This window comes from Cervus canadensis, chromosome 24 (assembly GCF_019320065.1).
Source record: "Cervus canadensis isolate Bull #8, Minnesota chromosome 24, ASM1932006v1, whole genome shotgun sequence".
Classification (NCBI taxonomy): Eukaryota; Metazoa; Chordata; class Mammalia; order Artiodactyla; family Cervidae; genus Cervus; species Cervus canadensis.
Genome location: NC_057409.1, coordinates 34226136 through 34251538, shown reverse-complemented (window position 1 = coordinate 34251538; position 25403 = coordinate 34226136). Strand labels below are relative to the sequence as shown.

The window sequence follows — 25403 nt, the reverse complement described above, 5'->3', positions numbered from 1 at the left end:
TTACACTTTGTTAAGAAACACGTAACAGAAGAAATAGCCACGCTATCAAATTTTATCTGGTTATTTATTAGCTATTATCTTAGAAACTGAAATCTTAGAAACTTTCTATTCACAGAAAAATATGGCAAATTCAGTGCAAATTCAATTGTTTTTCCCACCATTTGCTTTGGTATAGGATGTTTCCCCTTGTTAATTTTCTCACTAGGGTATTTTCTATATTTACAACCATACCTTTTAGGTTTTAGAGATATTGTATAAAATAAGTCAGTAAAGTAATTGCATTGCATTGGTGAATCGACCTATTATTTCTATTTTCTATAAATCCACACAAGAAAATGATTATAGGCCCTGGGAAAATTCATTTTATCATGTTTTAATTTAATATGTTTATGTGTTTGCATGTGCTTTGTGTGAATAAACATACTATTAAAAATAAGATAATCTAAAAATATCATGTAAGCAATAAAGAGTAAAAATCTGATCAACACAAATCAGTCTACTAGAAACAGAAATCATAATTCTGTGAATGGATAGAAAAATTGTTTGAATATAACTATCAAGCTACAAGCAGTTTCATGCCCATAAATTGTATATGCTATAGATTAAAATGTAAATTATCATTATATTAACTTTATAAAGTGAACAAACTATGATCTAAATTTAATGATAAGATCAACTAATTGGTTGAATAATTAATGTTTTGGCCCCCAAATTAAAATTGTGCATATATTATTTGGATAAGATTTGAAGTAGCCAATTTTTTCCAATTATATTAAATAAAACACTTGTCTTGCTAAAGAACAGAAAGTACTGGTAAATATGGTATCTACAATATTTTACTGATCTAACCAAAAGTTATGGGTTCCATTTGTTATTTTAAATCCATATTTTAGTAACTTTTTATAAATTTGTACTTAGTATATGTACATGAAAATAAGGATACTATCATTTATTAAATACAAAATCTTTTACTGCCTATAAAAGAAACATTGAAAAAAAATAAATAAACATTGGAGACACCAGAAAGATGCTAATAATAGTAATACATGATCTCTCATCCATCTCAAGAATATAGCTTCTCCATAAAGCAATCAAGATAATTACCCCATAAATACATTAATTAATTAGTAGGAATTTCTAGTGGGAAGGATAAATTCATTTAACTAGTGTAAAATAAACAAACATATATTTACCTGCAAGTTTTATAAATTTAAAATATATAGATAATTTCCAAGTCAGTTATACAGTGTTAGTATAGTTTCTTTTTAAAGTGAGTGTTTTATACTTGAACTTTCAAATTCTTATTAAAGGTGGCATAGCACGTAGTAAATTTTAACAGAAACTGGTATTGCATGTTTTTGTTTTTGTTTTTGTTTTATCACTTAAATTGTGGCACTACAATTTGGAAGCTTTGCAGCTTGTTACTCCAAGACAAATCTCACCTAAGAGGATATGGCAGTCTTCCACACTGTGGTCTGATTGCATTAGACTGAGTACGGCTAAAGAAAGAAATATTTTGACAGGGGAGATTGCACTTGAACACATCAAAGTGTCAGTTCAGATATGTAGCATCTGAAAAGCACCCTCCCCTTTCCCCTGTTGCATGAAATTTGCCACCTCTCATTGTCTCTTCCAGATGGCGTGCTGAGCTGTCTTCAGCTTTATTCCTAGAGAGCTCCAGTCGACATCAATCTGTTATGCCATTTTCTTGTAATACTAATGTGGCTTATTTATCAATGCCAATTAATCAATGGCACAGAACAGGCTCTTCCTTAGAAGTTAATGTAGTTTCTTTTATTTATTTATTTTTTTAATATTCAAAAGGAAATTTTAAAGAGCAGTGACCAGATTGGCAAGTCATGCATCTGGCAGACTGTGGTCACTTAGGAGGCATTCAACTGATGTAAAGGTGAAGTGTTTATTTAAAAAAAAAAATGATTATGATGAAGAACTATGTGTGGATATTATGATTTCTAGCAGAAAAGTGTGGGTAATTCTACGAGATAAGACGAAATGTATTCATTTCTTGTCAAAGCAAACTCTTGTCTATCTTAATGGCCTGCAAGGGAGAAAAAAAAACTATCATATGAATATTTAATTTTATATTAGTCTTAGTGGCATCAACGTCAATATAAAAAAAAGATGTATGAAAGGAACCAAATCAACCACAGTTACACTTTAGAACTAGGAAATTATTTTCAAGAAAATATGCTGCCAAACAGTATTTTCATGGTAAAGTAACAAATCTTGATATTGGTAACAAATACTCATAGACTCATAAATAAGTACAACGTTTCAAATTTTATTTTAAAAAATGAAAAGAAACATTAAGCGATGCCTAAATGCAAGTTGAAGTCTGAGATAGATTAAATTGTATGCACCAGAATCAATTTATAGGATGAACCAGAGGTACTCAGGTCTCTTCAAGTCTCACTACAATTATCATATTTCTAATATTATTGCTTTTCTCTTATAGAGTATTTTAGTTTTCAGGCAATCTGAGATTATTGTAATAGACAATCTATGAATTTTAGTTCTGGTGAGTTAGTAGTAGCCAAACTAAAATCACTTATCTGGGCTCTGAAACTAAGGCAACAATCTTATAGATATTAAATTATGACACTACATATGGAATAAAATAATAGCTATAGAACTAGACACCCCAGATATAAGTAAGGAAAAGAAGACGAAAAAGAATAAAGGGCCCAGACTACTCATTGGTAATTGGAATTCAATAAGCAATTATAAAAATGGACTTAATGATTTCTGCTTCTTTCAAGTAGCTTCTTTATCAACCTCATTATAGTTAGCAAAAGCCAACTATGTATAATGAAAGGTGTACTTTGAAAACACTAGAATGGAACATATAATTCAAGTTAATTTAATGTAAGCACTCTAAAGTCAGTATTTTGCACTATCTACTTAATTTTGATTATGTATTCAATCTTCAGGAGAAGTTCTAACAATGTAAAAAGCTTATGGTTCAGACAAAATCATAAAAGAAATGTAGGTGGGGAAAAGGAGAATGGTAGAATATAATTCATTAATAATCAGCACATCAATAATATTGTATTATACATTAGACGTCTGAGGTATGTGGAAGAAAAGAATTAAATCACAAAATACCTGTTTTTTTTCAATGTATATCAACATCACAAATCCATGCTTTTTTCAATTTTTGTCACCAAATTACAAAGGCAACACAGAGAAGTCTCCAACAAAAGACTGTGGATTTTACTCCAGAATCTGACATAGAATGAAATCCAAAAAAAAAAAATAGAATGAAATCCAGAGGTCAAGTCTGAAGCATTCTGACAAGACAAACAACTCTGATCTTGCCTTTGAAAACTCCACAAGGCAGAATTTGAGATCAATATTTACTAAAAGATAAAAAGTAGGGAAGAGGGCCTTGAGAAAATAATTTCTGCTTAATTTCTGCCTCACAGTTACCACAGTCATCCTAACCTGTTTCCTTTTTCAAGTGCTGAAAAAGGAGAGACTAAGAGAAAAGGTGTTCCCCTGACAATCTTATATTTCACTTTAATCTCTTTTATTTAACCCTGGTAATTTCCCTTTTTCAAATTGTATCATTTCCTTCAGGCTTTAGTACTCTTCTCACCTTGAGCCAAAGTCGCAGATCATATCTTTTCAAATTTTATATTTTACAATGTGGTTCAAATTTTAACCATTCCAGAAACCCTCTCTGAGGATCTCAATGACCTCTCTCCAGTTGGTCTCCTACACCTATATCACTGTTTATTGGTAATGCTTAATCATTTTCCAGCTCACCTTCTTACACGAGTGCTTCAAATATCTGTGTTCTCTCTTCTTCTAATATAATAATTAATATGGTCTAACTAACATTAGGGCTTCCCTGGTGGATCAGAGGTTAAAGCATCTGCCTGGAATGCGGGAGACCCCGGTTCAATCCCTCAGTTGGGAAGATCCCCTGGAGAAGGAAATGGCACCCCACTCCAGTACTCTTGCCTGGAGAATCCCATGGAGGGAGGAGCCTGGTAGGCTACAGTCCATGGGGTCGCAAAGAGTCGGACACGACTGAGCGACTTCACTTACTTACTTACTTACTTAACATTAATTACTTAATATGCATCATATACTCACTTTTACAAGTGGTTGACATACTTTTTCTCATTTAATCCTTGCAACAACTTATTATGCCACTTTTATAGATATTAAAGGACTTTCCCAAGGTTTGTATTGAACACTGGAGTCAGGAATTGAACTCAAGTCATTTGACTCCAGAACTAGCATGAATTCCATACTACACTGCAAGAAAAATCCCACCAAAAATGCTGTCTTTTGCATGTTTAACATGGCCTAAACAGTACAATCTAGGAGCTCAGTTAAGTTCTCTGGAATTCAGTTCCAAATCTTTGTCAAGAAACTAGAGTTTTTTCAACTGGAATAGCTTACTCTTTCTATCAGTCACATAGAGTTGATAATTAAAGGGTTTAAACTCCATTAATCTTTACTAATGAATGTTCATATCATGGGACAAAGGAAATTCTTGACTTCATTATGCTCAACTGTCATACAACTTGTACTCTTGTACCTGTGACAGGTAACACCCCTTACCACTTTCGTACTCCAAAATTATACTTCCTTTGGTTAGCTGGCAAATGAACATTTGGAATTCTCATATGAAGTTGCTGCCTGCCTGTCAACCATTCTGTCTGGGGAGTTAAGAAATATTTTTCTACATGTCAATAGTAATGATTCAATTATTTGAAGATTATCATTTCCTATTCCGGGCTTCCAAGATAGCACTAGTGGTAAAGAATCTGCCTGCCAATGCGGGAGACACAAGAGATGCATGTTCGAGCCCTGGGTCGGGAAGATCCTCTGAAGTAGGAAATGGCACCCCACTCCAGTATTCTTGCCTGGAAAATGTCCATGAGCGGAATAGCCTGGCGGGTTACACAGCCCATGGGGCTGCAAGGAGCTGGACATGACTGAGCACAGTAGCACATTTCCTATTTTATCAAAACAGAAAACCTGATACAAGTGATAAGACTGATAAATCTAACGTTTACACATGGAAAAAAAAGATGGAAGTTATTAGAGTGGCTAAAAGCAGCACTTACAGCCTCAAATAGTCACTATACTTAAGCTCCAAACAGAAGGGACAAAAGGAAATTGAAAGAAAATGAAAAAATTCTTGAAAACATCAAAGTGCTGTCTAAAACTAAGTGTAATCAGGAATTTTAAAGTATTCATTAGATTTTGAGGAGTCAAGGAAAATTCTTACGCAACTACCAAGTTCAGGTTTTGTGCCCTGGTACAAGAAACAGCATTGCTGGGTTTGTTCAGTAGACAGTAGTTAGACTGACTTGTGTCGCTTCTATCATTTCCTGTTGCTACAGAATTTGTCAAAGTGACTTAATTTCTCTGAAACTCAGTTTCTTCTTACTTTATTTCCCTTTCTTGCTGACTGATGCGTCATGTGAAGATGAAACTGTTAAAAAGCATATAAATTATTAAGCATTCTGTATATGCAGAGCTGTGTGTGCTATTATTAAATGCATTATAATGGCTTTTGATGCTGAGTGCTCATTTCAGTGCTCATTGAGCACTGCCACATAAACTACGTAAAACATCTGAAATCTATGTTATTTCAATAAAAGTGTGATTTTAAAAAGAGTCCCCTTATCATCTTTTAGAAGAATATTTTCTTTTTTTTTTTGAACATTTTCTTAATATTAAACAGATATGTGCTTATTGCAGAAATTTTGAAAAAATCTGCAAAAGGATTTTAAAAGTAAATGTAATTTATAAACCCTTGCACTACTAGTACTATGCCAGTCTATTACTTTTTGGGTGTGTTTCTGTGTGAATGTGTATGTGCCAAAAACTTTAAAATGCTGATCGCATTGACAATATAAATTGGTATCTTGTATTTTTTTCTTATCATAACATTAATATTTCCTTTATGCTTTTCAGTAGTTTTGAAAAAATCTTAATAATCAATTTAATAATAAAACATTTAATTAATTAATACTATTTAATAGTTATTAACATATTTTATACTTTTGTAACATTTAATAATTTTAGTGACAGTTAAAATATTAATTTTAATAATTAAAATATTTAATAATCTAATCATAATAAAAAGCAAACAATCAAATCATAAGTCTTTTTTCTCGACAGTTCAATCCCAGTATTACTGAAATAAGCTTGGGAATAGTTCACTGGCAATATCAATAATAATAAATCCATATCTGGCATAATTTCTTATAATTTACTATATATGATAACAGCAACAATTTTTAAAAAATCATGCCTGAGCCTTAAAAATCTCTTCCAGGTAACCATACCCGGTAGTATTATTTCCGGTTCTTCACTTGTGATTTTTACATTAGATTTAATTCCACTGTAAAAGGAAAAATTATATTGTAAAGACACAAGACAGGTCCTTATTATTCAGAAACATCCTGAGGACGGCATGGAGCCGGACAGAGATTGCTGCTTCCAAGAACTTAAGGAAACAACCGCTTCTCTGGAAAGATAAATCTGTATGGTGATGTGAATCTTACAGTCAGGCCCTTACCTCTTATCCTCATCTCAACCTTATAATATCAGCTTGTCAAGAAAAAAGAAACAGCTCAGAAAGCCTTCTCTTCTTGTACTCTCTGAGATACTTTTGCTTCCTCCTGACTATTTACAAAAGGGAAGTATGAGAAAAATTCAAAAGCAAATAATATATTAAATGTTTTCCATGGCTGAACAAAACACTGTTTGGCTGTGACTTTCACAGGCTATAGGAATCCTGAGTCAAAAGTTTTGCATCTGTCAGTGTTCCTTTGCAAATCTCAAGAGAGACTTTAAAATGAGACAGAAGACCATCCATTGAGCTGGCCTGAATATACACTGTCTCTGAGAGCTCTATAAATGCAGATTACCTGACCTCTCTGGGTTCTTCTTGGAATCCCATGCTCTGAATATGGAAATGACAGTTGACAATTACAGTTGTATCTGTAATACACCACTCAAAGAAGTTTAACATAAGAGGACTAATTTATGCTAATAAGATCATTTCGGCAAAGAAGAGAAGTGCAAATTGCTTTGTTTTAAAAGCATGAATTAATTGGATTAATATTTCATTATAAGCAGCTTGAATGTAGCTAGGTGACTAATAAATGTGTATGAGGTGAAGTAATATTCACTGAATGTACTCTTCCTCCTTAGGAAAGAAATAGTGAGGATGTTATCTATATTTTAATAACAGGAATCAACATTGCATTCCGTTCACTTATTCAACAAATATGTATTGAACACAATTAAATGAAAGACACAGTTGAGTTTATAGGAGATGAAAAGATGAATGAGATGTAATGATAGAATTACTGTCTTCAAGTAGCTTCAAGTTAATGTGAGAATACAGATATTCTCATAAGATAGAGGTGTCATAAGGGAAGTAACTAGAAAGTTATAGGTGTGTAGAAGACGAGAAATAATTGACAGCTCTGGAATAAGAAAGGGCCTTTTGAAGAAAGTGATACTTCAGCTAGGATCTTGAATGGAATTAGAAATGTGAAGATGAAAGAAAAGTATTCAAGAAGAGAAAACATTAAGAAAGGCAAGGAAATCTTTAGTATAAACATACAAAGCAGTACAGTTTCTTTGCTTTCTATGGGACTAGATTTCTGTAGTTGCTCAGTAAATTCTCACAAGATTTACCACCTAAACTCCTTAAGCCTCAGTTTCCTCAACCAAAAGAAACCTATAGGATTAGGTGATTTATAAAGTTTCTTCTGGCTCAAAACTTTGAAAATCTGTCATTTAAAAATCAAGGTGGGGAGGGGAGGGATAAACTGGGAGTTTGGGAATAAAACATATACACACTACTGTGTTTAAATCTATAATCAGCAATAACAAATCAACAAGGACCTATTGAACAGCACAAGGAACTCTGCCCAGTATTTTGTAATAACCTAAATGGGAAAAGAATTTGAAAAACAATAACTATACGTATATGAACAACAATGCGTACACCTGAAACTAACAGGACATCATTAATCAACCATACTCCAATATAAATCGACTTTTAAATTACTTTGATTAAATTGTCTAGCAATTATTTATTGAAATAACTTTAGGTATCAATGGATTCCTAGAAATTAAATGATGCACAGTATGTAAAAAGACAAAAGGAAGAGATAATTCTTGTTCTACTGCTGTTCATTTAAACGATGAAGAGCTATAACGCCTTTGGAAGTACACCTCTATGCCACAGTTGCAACTGCTAATGGGGTATTTTTTGTGCTTCCTTTGTCAAAAAAAGTTTTGTGTTATGAACAGACTGTTAGCATCTCAAAAAAAAAAGTTAGCATTTTTCTCCCATCCTGGAGTTTATGGTTGAAGATTTCTAATCAATGTTGTCATCTTTCTAGAATACTGTCTTTTATTTAAAGAAATAGAAATCACTGTTGCTGTTCAGTCACTCAGCTGTGTCCTAATCTTTGTGATCTCTTGGACTGCAGCAGGCCAGGCTTCCCTGTCCTTCACAACTTCCTGGAATTTGTTCAAACTCATGTCTATTGAGTCAATGATACCATCCAACCATCTCAAACTCTGTCATCCTCTTCTACTCCTGTCTGTAATCTTTCCCAGCATCAGGGTTTTTACTGATGAGTTAGTTGCCTCTTTGTATCACGTGGCCAGAGTACTGGAGCTTCAGTTACAGCATCAGTCCTTCTAGTGAATATTCAGGATCGATTTCCTTTAGGATTGACTGTTTTGATCTGCTTGCAGTCCAAGGGACTCTTAAGAGTCTTCTCCAAAGATACAGTTCAAAAGCATCAATTCTTCAGCACTCAGCTTTCTTTATGGTCCAAATCTCACATCCATACATGAACACTGGAAAAACACAGCCTTGACTACACGGAACTCTGCAGGCAAAGTAATTTATCTGCTTTTTAACATGCTGTCGAGGTTGGTCATAGCTTTACTTACAAGGAGCTAGGGTCATATAATTTCATGGCTGCAGCCACCACCTGCAGTGATTTCAGAGCCCAAGAAAATAAAGTGTGTCACTGTTTCCATTGTTTCCCTCTATTTGCCACGCAGTGATGGGATCAGATGCCATGATCTTCATTTTCTGAATATTGAGTTTAAGCCAGCTTTTTCACTCTCCTCTTTCACCTTCATCAAGATGCTCTTTAGTTCCTCTTCACTTTCTGTCATAAGGGTGGTGTCATCTGTGTATCTGAGGTTACTGATATTTCTCCTGGCAATCTTGATTCCAGCTTCTGATTCATCCAGCCTGGCATTTTGTACTCTGCATATAAGTCAAATATGCAAGGCGACAATATACAGCCTGGACGTACTCATTTCCCAACTTGGAGGCAGTCCTCTGTTCCATGTCTGGTTCTAACTGTTGTTTCTTGACCTGCTCACAGGTTTTGCAGGAGGCTGGTAAGGTGGTCTGGTATTCCCATTTCATTCAGAATTTTCCACAGTTTCTTGTGATACACACAGTCAAAGGCTTTAGTGTAGTCAATGAAGCAGAAGTGGATGGTTTTCTGGAATTCTCTTGCTTTTTATATGATCCAATAGATATTGGCAATTTGAGCTCTGGTTGCTCTGACTTTTCTAAATCCAGCTTGAACATCTGAAATTTTTCAGTTCATGGACTGTTGAAACCTGGCTTGGAGAATCTTGAACATTACTGTGCTAGATGTGAAACAAGTGCAAATGTGCAGTAGTTTGAACATTCTTTGGCATTGCCTTTCTTTGGGAATGGAATGAAAACTAATCCTTTCCAGTCCTGTGGCCACTACTGAGTTTTCCATATTTGCTGGCATATTGAGTGCAGCACATTAACAGCATCATCTTTAGGATTTGAAATAGCTTAGCTGGAATTCTATCACCTCCACTGGCTTTGTTTGTAGTGATTCTTCCTAAGGTCCACTTGACTTTGCACTCCAAGATGTCTGGCTATAGGTGAGTGACCACACCATCATGGTTATCTGGGTTGTGAAGATCTTGTTTGTATAATTCTTCTGTGTATTCTCACGACCTCTTCTTAATATCTTCCACTTCTGTTAGGTCCTTACCTTTTCTGTCCTTTACTGTGCCTATCTTTGCATGAAATGTTCCCTTGGTATCTCTAATTTTCTTGAAGAGGTCTCTATTCTTTCCTGTTCTATTGTTTTCCTCTTTGAATTGTTCACTAGGAAGGCTTTCTTATATCTCTTTGTTGTTCTTTGGATCACTGTATTCAGATGGGTATATCTTTCCTTTTCTCTTCCGCCTTCTGCTTCTCTTCTTTTCTCAGTTGTTTGTAAGGCCTCCTCAGACAGCCATTTTCTCTTTTTTCATTTATTTTTCTTAGAGATGATTTTGATCACCACGCCCTGTTTAATGTCACAAACCTCTGTCCATAGTTCTTCTGCTACTCTATCAGATCTAATCCCTTGAATCTATTTGTCACTTCAACTGTATAACTGTAAGGGATTTGACTTAGGTCATACCTTAAAGGACTAGTGGTTTTCCCTACTTTCTTCAAATTAAGTCTGAATTTTGCAATAAGGAGTTCATGATCTGAGCCACAGTCAGCTCCCAGTCTTGTTTTTGCTGACCATATAGAGCTTCTCCATCTTCGGCTACAAAGAATATAATCAACCTGATTTAGGTATTAACCATCTGGTGATGTCCATGTGTAGAGTTGTCTTCTGTTGCTGAAAGAGGGTGTTTGCTATGACCAGTGCGTTCTCATTGCCCTGCTTCATTTTGTACTCCAAGGCCATACTTGACTGTTACTCCAGGTATCTCTTGATTTCCTACTTTTGCATTCCAATCCTCTATGATGAAAAGGACATCTTCTGTATTTCTTGAGGTTGCACTTAACTACTGCATTTCAGACTCTTTTGTTGACTAGGAGGGCTCCTCCATTTCTTCTAAGGGATTCTTGCCCTATTAGTAGATATAATGGTCATCTGAATAATATTTTCCCATTCTGGTCCATTTTAGTTCACTGATTCCTAAAATGTTGATGTTCACTATTGCCATCTCCTGTTTGACCACTTCCAATTTACTTTGACTCATGGACAGAACATTCCAGGTTCCTATGCAATACTGTTCTTTACAGCATCAGACTTTACTTTCACCACCAGACACACCCACAACTGGGCATTGTTTCCACTTTTATTTAAAGAAATAGAAATTAATGTGGTAAAATTATATCCTTTTATTTTTCTTAAGTTGATGAAGCTCAAACTGAATTTCAAAAATGCCATGAAGCAAATAGTGAAAGTAGATTTACAGAAAACTATATTAATGGTGTTTAATTGCAAGAAATGAAGTCAATTAACAGATGTAATATATCTTTTAAAGCCCTACATATAAGTCCAAGAACAATATTTGTATTTCACTACCTGACATACTGCTGATCACCTACTATGAGGGGATCTTCCCGATGGAGGGATGGGACCCCCGTCTCTTACATCTCCCACATTGGCAGGCGGGTTCTTTACCACTACTGTCACCTTGAAAGCCCATAACAAATAAAGACAACATTAAAAAACAATACCAAACAATGATAAATGGGAATTAATTTCTACTGAGGAAGTGACAGTTAAGCTGAAACCTAAAGAATAACAAAAATCAGCCTTGGGAAGATCAGGAGTAAAGGTGTCCCAGACAGAGAGTATAGCTAGTATTAGGGGTCTGATATAGGTGAAATCAGAACGACCTAAGGTTTTTCATCCAGAGTACGAAGTGAAGAGTGGTAACATTTGCTGAGATGGGAACAACTCAGGAATGACCAGATTTGGGGAGAATGTTTATAGCTTTCATTATAATAGCCTTATTTGGAAACAATCCAAATATCCACCAACTGGTCAGCAATAAAAAACAATCTAGTAATATGCAAACCATTATGTGGATAAACCTCAGAAGCAATATCCTAAACTTAAAATAAAAGAAAGAAAAGCCAGACACAAAAAACAAACATGGTTATTGTATAAATCCATTTATGTGAAATTTCCAGAAGGGATAAATCTATAGAGACAGAAGGCAGATCAGTGGTTGCCCAGGGCTCAGTGTAGGGTAGACTGATTACAATAGAGAATAAACAAAATTTTAGAGTGATCAAATGTTCCAAGAAAAATTTATGGTGATGGTCATGCAACTCTACAAGCTAACTAAAATTTATTTTATTTACTATATACTTATAAGGCATATATTTCATCATATGTAAAATGTAACTCAAGAAAGCTATAAAAAGCATAGGACTCCCCACTTAAAGAAAATATAATGTAAGGACTTCTTTAAATAGAAAACTTGCCAAATATAATTTCATTTATTTTATACTATTAGAATTGGTCAAAAATTTTGGATGTGCCTACTTGCAAGGGCCTTGAATATATGTTCCAAGACCTCTTTGCTTAGAAAGCAATTAAAAATAAGCCATATATATTAGTTTTCTCATTTAACATTTAATCATAGCACTTTATAAATTAAGAGTGTATTAGAGAAAATTCTTTACAGTGGTTATCACTAGAGTTTGAGACTTAAGCAACGTTAAAGACATTAATTTTGAAATTTTGATCCTTCTGCATGGCTTGAATTTTGTTTTTATTTTTGTGATTTAAAATAATTAATTAAAATATTTTAAAGTATAAACCAACAATTCAGTAAAAATATTTTAGTTTCTACTTTATGATAAATTCAAGGAGTTCACTGGATAAACTTTGAATCAATGTCCAGTTTTTGAATTATGTACCATCTGAAAGCCCCTTGTAATAAAGCTTTATAAGCATTTATAGAACTTGTTAATTTACCAAGCACAACTATTTCCATCCTCTAGAAAGAGTATGTAATTGGTTTGTAACAAGGCTGTATTGGAAAGATTTTATATTGTCAAATATAAAATTTGATCTCATCACACTGTTATAGTGGTTATAAGGTAGCTAATCCCTGACTGTGATACAATTAAACACAAGTTATCTACTTATGCCTCAACATTAGAAGCTTTCTCCAAGTCTAGACTATAATGTTGGGAATACAGTACAAATGTCTACTTTTTTACCATTTACCCAGATAACTGCAAACTCAATTATTGACTTAAAATAAGATATAGAAAGGGTGGAGGTGCTCAGCACAGCTATTAAACTTAGTTGGACTGGTACTAACAATTCGCAAAATATCAGCTATCCCAGTTTTTGATACGCTAGCTTCTCCTTAGAAAGCATCTTTAGGTAACTGAATTCTTTCTAGTCAATCTATAGGAGCTGTGATCTCTGCTGCCACCTATTAATTACTTTTATATTTTCTCCAGAATTCTTTACATATAATTATCTTTTCATTAGAAGTTACATGAACTATACATATAATTTGAGGTTGGGCATTTTATTTCATAGTCTAACACTTGATTTCTATAGTGTGATTATATAATAATTTTATGAAGTGCTATTTTAACAGAGACTGAAGCAGAGAAATAAACTTCTTTCACTCTGTTAATACTCATTGATATAATTTATTGTTTACAATGAGGCATAGTTATTAAAGAGGCTTCCCAGGTGGCTCAGTGGTAAAGAATCTTCCTGTCAATTCAGGAGACCCAAGTTTGATCCCTGGGTCTGGAAGACTCCTGGAGAAAGAAATGGCAACCCACTCCAGTATTCTTCCCTGGATTATCCCATGGACTGAGGAGCCTGGCAGGCTATATTGTCCATGGGGTTGCAAAAGAGTTGGATACAATTTAGCAAGGACAACAACAAAAATAGTAATTATGTAAATTTACTGCCTTCCTGATAACCATAAGAATATCAGTGTATTCTGATCTCATTCCTAGAAAAGTTAAATACGAATCTATCACATATTGATAGGATAATTATGTAAAATAATTTATATATACATATATGCATACACATACACAAATGTATATATGTATGTATTTATATAATGATGGGAGCTGGAAAGAACTTAAGCACTAGGAAAACTCCTTAAATTTGAATTTTTATATTTTGGAAGATATTATGACCATCAAAAGGAAAATATTCATGATATAGAGAAGAAAGTTTGCTACAAACACTTAGCCAGAGAGGGAAAGAGGGCAGCTTTTGTCTCTTTTTTTTAAAGTTTTTTGTTATTTTTAGTTGAGAACAGGAAGGCAACAAACAAAACTGTTGACCTTGATAAGGAGAAAACCTGACTAAAAGCACAACAGAAGGTTAGGTGCAAAAAAATGTTTTAATCAAAAGTTATTGAGGTACTGAAAGTTACTACCTCCACCTGGGCACCAAACAATGAGAATTTCACCTACAGCTTTTTCCATGTTTGTAAAATTCAAGAATCTCAGGACCCATTTATGGGCTAACCAGCAAACTAAAGAGAGTGTTTCATTGTGTTTGTCATCAGGTATAGGGCCACTACATATGAAAGTAAATCAGTTTGCAGGGATCAGTTTCCTGGGTCCCTTGCACTGTAGGCAGACGCTTTACCATCTTGAGACAGCAGTGAAGTCAAAGATATATTTTCAATTTACAGTAAATTGAATTCTGACTTATACAAATATATATAGCATAAATCTGACAATTTCAAAGAAATTACATGCAATTAACAGGCAATCAAAATCAGTTGCATAACCTGAAGGTCTATGTTATGTATATCTAACTAATATGGTATATACGTAGTTTAAGATAAATATGGGTATTATTCAGTCACTGCATCTAACTTTGGTTCAATAATTATATACAATAATCTATTTAGTTGGTAGGGGATTTAATTCTTTCAATACCATATAATTTTTTTCCTTTAGAAAAAATATTTGAGATGCTTTCTGCCTTCTTAGGCCTTCCCAGTGGCAGAGGGGTAAAGAATTCGCTTGCCAATGCAGGAGACACAAGAGACGTGAGTTTGACCCCTGGGTCAGGAATATCCCTGGAGGAGGGCATGGCAACCCACACTAGTATTCTTACCTGGAAAATTCCATGGACAGAGGAGCCTGGTGGTTCACAGTTCATAGGGTTTCAAAAAATCAGACACGTCTGAGCATGCACACCATCACATTATTGCCTTCTTGAACACGATGAATTGAACACAACCTAAAAAAGTGTTAATTGCTCAGTCATGTCCGACTCTCTGTGACCCCATGGACTGTACCTGCCAGGTTCCTCTGTAGTTTATTGAAGACTAGCATACTAGCCTATGAAGCTATTAGTAATAGGCTATGAAGCTGTTAGTAAAAGCATTCAGTATTTATCTATTCTTTTGTTCATTCAGTTATTCATTTGATAAATATATACTGTGTATACTAGGCAGCATTATAGACTCTTAAAAAAAAATGGAAACAGAAAAAAAAAAATCCCAACCCTCAAATATCTTATATCCTAGCGGAAAGAAAAAAACAGACTAAGTATGTAAAGTATATAATATGTTTGACAGTATTAATACTAAGGAATAGGGGGAAAATAAAATGCAAAGAGGAAAGGTTACAGTTTTGACTGGATAGTCAAGATCAGGACTTGTTTGGAGTGTGTTCCAAAAACTACAGGAAGAAATTGAGAGCAGGAGCCACATGAGAGCAATCTACGCAGGAGGAAGTAACAGCAAATACGAGGTCCTGCGGGAGGGGCATGCCTGGTAAGTTCAGGTCAGCATTGCAGGAGAGAAGCAAGCAAGGAGGCAATGATGGAAGCTAAGATTAGAAGAGTGATGGAAATCAGACCGTGTAGCTCTTTGTAGGCCCATTTTTGGCTTTTAGTGTAAGATATACAGGAAGTCATCAAAGTTTGGAGGACAGGAGTATCATGATCTGATTTATTTTAAGACTGATTTTTGTATTAAGAATAGAACAATGTGAGGCAAGGGTAGAATAAAGGAGACACTTCCTTCTTTCAGATAAAAGATCATTGCATAATCCAAAGGAGAGAGAAAAATGGCTCTAACAAGAGGAGCATCTTATTAGAGTGGAGGTGATAACATGTGGTTAGATTAGACACATTTTGAAGACAGAATCTCAAAAATTTTGACATTTGGATGTGAGCTGTGACAGAAAGATATCAAGGATAACACCCAGATATTAGCTTGAGCAACTGGGAGAATCTAGTGTCTATTCACTGAGATAAGGTATAAATGTGGGTGATTTCAACACACTGTTGTTGTTGAGTCACTAAGTCATGTCCATCTCTTTGTGACCCCATGGACTGTAGCCAGCCAGGCTCCTCCGTCTGTGGGATTTCCCAGGCAAGATTACTGGATTAAGTAACCATTGCCATCTCCAGGGGATCTTCCTGACACAAGGATCGAACCTCCATCTGCTGAATGGCCAAAAGGATTCTTTACCACTGAGCTACCAGGGAAACCCTGACTTCAAATGTATAGCATTAAATAAATCATGAGGGTGGATACGCTTGTAGAAAAAAAGGTGTCCTTAAACTCAGCCCTATGGGGTACTCTAACATTTAGAGATATGTCTTCTCATAGGAGAAGACAGAAGAATAAACAGATTAAGAAGGCTAGAAAAATAGGAAGAACTGTGGTGTCATGAAAGCCAAGTCAAGGTGTTTCAAGAAGAGAATGACTCTGTATGTAAAATGCTGCTGATACATTAAGATGAAACTAACATTTGAGCATGCAACATAGAAGCCATTTTTGACCCTAATAAGAGCTGTTTTCATAAGACAGCAAGGTCAAACGTCTAATTGGAGTGGTTTCTGTGAAAAGATGAAGGAGAAAATTTAAATTTAAAATTTAGTCATACCTAAAAAAAGTTTTGTTTTTTTTCCCTCGTAAAGAGAAACCAGGGTGATAGTCAAAGGGAAAAGTGGAATCTGAAGAAAGATTGTTTGGTGTTTTTTTTTAAGATAGAAGGAATAACTATCCTTGTGTCCTGATGATACAACAAAGAGGAGAGAGAATGGTTAGGACAATGTCTTTGAGACAGTGTGAGTACATTGCATTAGACTCTTAAAGGGGTAGACGTAAATCAAAAGCAGAGAGTTCACCAATAACAGACAAGAAGACCGCATGTAGAAGCCCAGATGGCACTGCGTAGGTGTGACGGTCAGACCTTGTATTCTGATACAGTATATGCACTGCAAACACGGAAAACTGAGAAGTGTCACATTGCCGCAGGGCATCCTCTAAATACTATCACTCAGACATGTAATCAAAGAGTACATTAATATGAGTGAGTGTCTTGTGAGACAATTTGCATAATATCATTTGCATTTCTTCTAATACCATGACAGTTTGACATCTACATCCTATCCTTTTACTGGAAAAAGTCTTCAGTTATATATTACATGCTTCATTAGCTTACTTTTCTTAGAATCCAAATGTCTACAGATTTACTCTATGTGATACGAATAAACATCCTGTGATAGGTGTTGCCAAAATGATACTACATAATCTCTAACAGTTCCAAGGCCCGTTTATGAACATGTTAAATCAAAACTGGGCATAAACTTTCTACTAATCTTTTTTTTGTTCCACATCCAAGAAAACAACAATGAAGTGAGACAAGATAGGAGCTGTAACATCAAAGAAAAATTAAATATTGCACCATGCTGAAATAAAGAAAAACTGAATGAACATCTGCAAATTAGGCTCAGGTGGATTCTAGGCATTCATCTCGTCAGTTTTTCCATTTATATACATTAAAAAATCTAGAATAAGCATCATTGCTACTCTTCTCCATCAAAACCAAAAATTCATGTACACAGATAGGAATCACCTGAGATCTTGTGCAAATGCAGATTCTGATTCGGTGGGTCTGAAGTGATGTTTAGAATTCCTGATTTTTAACAAGGTCCCAAATTATACCCATGCTGGTGATTAGCAGAGCAAGTCCTAACCACAGTGTCTTTAAGCATTTGCAAAGAAGTTGAGATAATAAGTTAGTTATTCATGCCTAATTATTTAGATTTTCTTTTAAAAAACAGACATAAGTAGAATTTTAAAAATACTTTAGTGGATTATAAGTATGTAGTATGCGTATCCCTAGAACAGCACACACACACATATATATATGTTCGTGCATGCTAAGATGCTCAGTTGTGTCCAGCTCTGAAACCCTATGGACTATAGCCCACTAGGCTCCTTTGTCCGTGGGATTGAATACAGGAGTGGGTTGTCATGCCCTCCTCCATGAGATCTTTTTGATCCAGGGATCAAACCCACATGTCCTACTGTGTGCTGTGCTGTGTTTAGTTGCAGAGTCATCTCTGACTCCGCGACCCCATGGACTATACAGCCCACAAGGCTCCTCTGTCCATGGAGATTCTCCAGGCAAGAATACTTGAGTGGGCAGCCATGCGCTTCTCCAGGGGATCTTCCTAACCCAGGGGGTGAACCAGCGTCTCCTACAGCTCTTGCGCTTCAGGCAAATTCTGTACCACTGAGCCAACAGGGAAGCTATATTATATAAATATATATAGTTTAAAAGCTCCTTAAAATGTTAAAACCTCTCATTAAGACAAAATTCATAACAATTCCTCAATGCAAGATGATTTACTCCTTATTTTATTTACCAGATTACTGTCTACAGCACAAAGTCTAATTTCACATCAATCCACTCATTTATTAAATAACAAAATCAAAGGAAAAGAGGTTAAGTTAAAATGGAAACAACTATGCTGAATCTGACACAGTGATCACACTGCAAAAGGAACAAACAAAACAAATAGCATTATTTAAAATGCAATCCTGTAAGTGGCAATAAACGTTTTGCTATGACTCCGCTGTGCTGTTTTTCCCACACCTGCTCCCATTTGCCAGGCTAGGCTGGCTCAGTCTGGTCTGCTGAGGGATCACAAGCATCTGAACAAACCCCCTCAGGGCAGCAATATCCAGGCTCTATCGCTGTCTCAGAAGAGCTCCTGACACAATTCCCCATGAACTTTAATTTTGTTTATGTATATTAAAAGCACGGCATAGGAAAAATATAATGTGACTGATGAGAAAAGTTTCTACCCTGATTTCATAAAGCAATGAGCTCTCTCTGAAATACTGCAGGAATCCAGGGCTCACAGTGTTTATATGTTGTATTAAATGATGATAAGAATGCAGAAAATATTCAATTTCAGAATTGTCATTCTGAAGGGCTACTTCCTATAAACCATTATTCTCCCAGTTTAAGACTTAAATTACAGATTGTACAGTAAATATGCTGTTATGTTTTATTAGTGGGTGAGTTACTCTCTGAAAAAGGTCTGATTTTAATTGGACATTCAGGTGCTATTTAAGAGCTCAGCAAAGAGTAATACATTCTACCTTAGATCATATAATGGTTATAGGGCTGCATCTTAATCTACCTTAACAGAAAGACACAGAGATATACCCACATCTATTCAATAATTTGTATATATACATATACATATATTTGTCCATGGTATGGAGGTAAAATGAAGTAAAATAGAGTCCAACATTTTATAACAATAGTTTATATCAATGACATCCTTCTCATTGTTTTACATTATAGTGAACTCATGAAAATAACTGTATCACTAATATCACCATCAAGATGAACTGAAATAAATTTTGCATAATGACCAAAATGTGACTAATTCATCAAATTTTCACTTCCTACCTAATACAACTCCAGTTCTTTTTTCCCCATAATACTTTGCTACAAAGGACACAATTTACTTAATCTGACAATTATTTCTATGATATATATAAGAATCCTAGGGCAAATATATAAGCCTATTAAACCAAGATATACTATCAGTTCTTGGTGCAAGAAGTACTTAAGAACATAATAATACTTTCAAATAATTGAATATGGACATATAGAATATTTATGTCATTTAATATAGTGTTTATTTTTTAATGTTAGAATGTATTTTTTCACATACTATCTCATTTGATTCTTACAACAACCTTCACAAAATGATAAATAGAAGTGTGGTTTCTTAGCTAACAATTTCTATTATATAAACCATTATTGTTCTTGTTCTGCATAGTTAAATAATTTTCCTATTCATCATCATCCTTATCAACAACATCATTTTTATTATGTAAGGAAAGATATCAGTTGCTTCTTGTTGGGTGGTGGTGAGTTAGGTCAAGAGAAAATATATTAGTTGGTCAGAAACAAAGGGCTATATGTGAGTGCGTCAACATAGAAATAAGAAAGAGAGAAAAAGTATGTGCATTCCTTTAGAAATCTCTTCCAGAGTTGGAAGGGAGGTAAGATATTATTAAACATTTATTGAGAACCTGTATATATTAAGCTCTACACTATAGGCTTTGCTCAGATTACCTAATCATGCCCCGAGGTAGCTACTGGTATCCTCACATTGTAGCTGAAAACACACAGAGAAGGTATATCGCTGACCCTGATCACTGCACCACTGTCTTGCGGTCTCTCACTGTGCGCACTGTCCGCTGAACCCACGGTAGGCGAGGCTCGGGCTGAGAGGTTGGAAGAAGATGTGAGGAGTCGTCAGAACTACAGATAGGTTTCTTCTCTCCTGGCTGGCACGGCAGCCTTAACACAGTCCCTGTCAGGCTGTCACACCAGCCTCAGCAGAGCCACAACAGAACCATAACGTAGCCGTAACAGAGCCATAACAGAGCCTCACATAACGTGATCCCGATGTCGCTCCAACGCAGCCCCAGCGCGGCAGCAGCCGGGTCTTTCATGGTGAAGTTCACACCGGCGTACGGCACACAGGAGTCCGGATCAAGCGAGCACCTTGTGATGTGCATGTCCGGTGCTACAGGTGATCTCAGCGGTTACATAATCATTATTTCCAAAACGTGGGGCAAGAGAGAGAGGCTGTGGTGCAAGACAGCCTGCCCATGCCATCTTGGCTAACGCGCTCTTTGCCTGCAGAGGGTATGTCAGCAGCCTGGCACTTCCTGGGCTAATGAGTGGTAGAACCTGGACGACAACCTGATCCACATTCAAAAGGCAAGCATTTTCCACAACATGACGATGAAATGAATGATCCATAAAGGTAGCAAATTTCCCAGATAAAGCCTGGTCACAGTCTAAATAAATCCAAAAAATATACAATATTTATATGTAGAGTGAAGAGAATCTGCAGTAACTAGTATTGTAACTACATAAATCCAAAACTTGCGGAGTCCACAACGACTAAAACTGAAGACTTTTGTTTCCAGTTAAAGATCTGATTGATTTTTATTATCCTTTATTTGATATCTTAAATAATATGAATTTTATATATATCTTAAATAAGTTTGGACTCCATGATCACCTTGCTTACAATGTTTCATAGTTCTAAAGTAATTAGTGTTCACTTTTTTCCAGTTGAGGTGAAGATTTATCCACAGTTGATAGAATTCTAATGAACAAACATCAATTAGCAACTCAGATCCTCTATTATATGGCACTTCTATTATTTAGTACTTAGTTTCTATGATTTCAGAAACCAAATTTCAACTCCCATTTTTTGGTTCTTGAAAAGAATATATTTTCATATTTCTAAAACAAGCTTTTATCCAAGAGATAAAACTTACTAAAACTTTAGTACCATAAGCTCTAAGACTGAGAAAGTTTAACCACCTTCCTCAAAGTTGCATAAACAATCAAGAAATTGTCAGGAATTCACACTAAATGTAATGTCATGCTTCAAACATAAAATTCAACTCTCTTAATGAATCAAATAAACTTCCTTGCCCTTTGTAAAATGTATATATTATTCACTTTGGTAATCTAAGGAGAAATAAATAGAATCTCTTTAAATGCATGAATGTGTGGAAGAAATGTGAAGAAAGCATGGTCTGTTGGTTAAGGGACTAAGATCTTCAGGCAATAAAAATGGTCTTTGATGTGTCATTAACTCAAGAATTTGTCCCTGAGAAAACATCCTCACTATTTCACAGTCCCTCAATTCATCCTATTTAGATATTTAACAAAAGAATTCTGATATTTAGGATGTTTTTGAAAATATTTCAAACCTCGAGTGTATGAATTATTGCTTGCATACAAAATTGTTCATAGGGATGTTAGTATCAACATAATTAAAAATTATGTGTACAATGATGACTCTTCCCCCCATTCCTAGCAAGAAAATCAACAGATTCCTTTTAAACTTAAAAGGTTTTGAATATCATAAGTCTTGGATAATTTAAGAGACTATTTGCAAAATAATATTTTTATATTTCACTCCTTTCTAAACCTTGTTGTTAAAGACTCCTCCTCAGATACATTAGCAAAAGCCAAGGAAAAGAATATGAATCTATGCACTGCATGCTCAGTTGCTTCAGTCATATCTGGCATTTTGTGACCCTATGGACCATAGCCCACCAGGCTTCTATGGATACACGGGATTCTCCAGGCAAGAACACTGGAGTGGGTCACCATGCCTTCCTTCTGGGGATCTTCCCAACCCAGGGATCAAAACAAAGTTTCCTGCGACTCCTGCATTGCAGGTGGATACTGTTCCACAGAGTCACAGAGGGAAGCCTCCATTTGAATCTATAAATATCTATTAAAAATTCCAAAGTTGTTTACTGAAATAAAGCAGTATCATATAGGTTTAACAACAGCAATAAAAAAATTAATGTTCACCATTTCAGAAAGAACGGAATGGCAAGTGATAAATAGCTGAGGTTTAAAACGGGTAAAAATAACCCTATATGCAAAACAGAAAAAGAGACACAGAAGTACAGAACAGACTTTTGAACTCTGTGGGAGAAGGTGAGGGTGGGATGTTTCGAAAGAACAGCATGTATATTATCTATGGTGAAACAGATCACCAGCCCAGGTGAGATGCATTAGACAAGTGCTCGGGCCTGGTGCACTGGGAAGACCCAGAGGAATCGGGTGGAGAGGGAGGTGGGAGGGGGGATCGGGATGGGGAATACATGTAACTCCATGGCTGATTCATGTCAGTGTATGACAAAACCCACTGAAATGTTGTGAAGTAATTAGCCTCCAACTAATAAAAATTTTAAAAAATAAATAAATAAAATGGGTAAAAAATAAATCTTACTTTATCTTCTGAGATATAATTTCTAAAAATCTTCATATTATACATATCTGTAGATTATTTGATAACTGAAAAACTATAGTCCTCAACTCCCTAAATATCTTTCATTTTTTTCCCCTTGAATCATACCACTTTTTCCCAAATCATTGAAATGGCTGAATATATATAATAAGAGATAAACTTTAAAAATTCATTACAACAAGCCAGGGAAAATACTCCATTTTCCCTACAAAGAAAATTAGATTTCAGTACAGAACATTGGGACTATCTAATTTAAACTGTCTATACTGAATATCTGGGCTTCCCAGGTGGTGCCAGGTGTTTAAAAACAAAACAAAAAAAAAACTGTTGACCAATAATTCAGGAGACATTAAGAGACACAGGTTCCATCCCAGGCTCAGGAAGATCCCCTGGAGTAGGAAATGGCACCCACTCAGTATTCTTGCCTGGAGAATCATATGGACAGAGGAGCCTGGTGGGCTATGATCCATAGGGTCGCCAAGAACCAGAGACAACTGAAGCAATTTAGCACAGCACATACTGAATATCTGAAAGTCAAAGTCTCTCAGTTGTGTCTGACTCTTATGCGACCCCATGGACTATACAGTCCATGGAATTGTCGGGGCCAGAATACTGGAGTGGGTAGCCTTTCCCTTCTCCAGGGAATCTTCCCAATCCAGGGATCGAACCCAAGTCTCCCACATTGCAGGCAGATTCTTTACCAGCTGAGCCGCAGGGGAAGCCCAAGAATACTGGAGTGGGTAGCCTATCCCTTCTCCAGCGGATCTTCCCAATCCAGGAATCCAACTGGGGGTCTCCTGCGTTGCAGGCGGATTCTTTACCAACTGAGCTATGAGAGAAGCCCAACTGAATATCTAGGAGAATCTAAATCAGGCAATGAAATGTGTTTCTGAAAATTTTGTAGATGGTACACAAATAATGTTACAACTTGCATTTCTATAATATTTCTTTTTCAATGCATCTAAAACTCATAAATTGGCATATATAATTTTGATGAATACTGCTTTTATATCTTCCATTTATTACATGCCTTATCTATTTTCAAACAATGAATATCCAAGAGTAAACTCATGAAAGTCTCCAAAAATTCAAGAAACAAAAATGAGACTCGAAATCTTCTAATATTGTCACCTTGTCATGAAATGCATTGAAAAAGTAAAGAAAGATGAACTTATAGATGGATAGTGAAATGCCAGTTATGGCAGTTAGGATGCCGGTATATGAATATTTACTATAAATCTTTCAACTTGTGTATTTGAGAGTTTTATTAAATGTTCGAAAATAGAACCTAATTAATACTATTTATCACATTATTAAACTTTATGCCATATATGAATTAAGATACTACCTTTAGTGGTTTTCACTTTCTTTGATCATGAGATATTTAAAAAAAAATTTTAAAGCCTATTAACAAACATTTTATCTTTCCACCTCATTAATTATACTTCAAAATCTAAATTGGGATGCTGGTCACCCTACACACACAGACACACAGATACACACACTTGAGGTTGAGAAATTCCAGGTACAGCATGTGAAATGCTTTGACCCATGTCTTAGAAAGCAGTGCTTGTTTAAACAATGACTTGCGTTCCTACTGCTGAAAACGAGTCAAGCAGGTGAATATATTTATTGGAAAGAATAAATAAGGATATAAACGCTATATAAATATACATATATACCATAAGTGAACAAATATTAATTTACAACATTTTCATTAACAATTATTGATAATTGTAAATATTGAGCTCCGACTTATAGAAATTATTTAAAAAATTAAAAAGACAGTATTCCAGGATTTTTAATTTAAGTATCTTTTGTTCAATCATACGAAATTAATACTACTATTCCTCTGTTGTTAGGCATCCCTAGTGGTTCAGACAGTAAAGAACTTGCCTGCAATGCAGGAGACCTGGTTTCTATCCCTGAGTCAGGAAGACCCCCTGGAGAAGGGAATGGCAACCCACTCCAGTATTCTTTTCTGGAGAATTCCATGGACAGAGGAGCGTGTTGGATTATAGTCCATGGAGTCACAAAGAGTCAGACACCACTGAGCAACTATCACTTCCCTCTCTTGTATTTAGTGTTAAGTGCTATGATTTAAATCAATGAGAAGAATAACAGAGTAAGAAATCCACTTCTTATACAGATATATGAAAAAAACTGCACCTTACAGAATGTTCATGTTAAAAAAATGAGAGAAAATTAAATATTTTACTAATTTTTAAATGACTCTAACAAATGGAGTTTGAGAATATGGTATGCTGGGGGAAAAATAGAAAATTAGGAGACCAAAAGGACATCTGAAGAGCAGGAAGAGGGAAACAAAAGCAGAAAATTAGAAAGAATAAAAGCTAGGCTTGGCGTGGTCCTGCTATTTGAAACTAGTGAGTTTGTTTTTTGGTTTTTTTTTAATCTAAAGAACCCTATATTATAAAAATTGGGAAAATTCTG

General features: G+C 35.2%; 1 protein-coding gene across 4 annotated transcripts in view; it reads right to left on the bottom strand.

Annotated features, from left to right (window-relative positions):
• ERBB4 (erb-b2 receptor tyrosine kinase 4) overlaps positions 1-25403 on the bottom strand; it is a 1232786-nt gene that overhangs the window by 886158 nt on the left and 321225 nt on the right. The window lies entirely within an intron of this gene.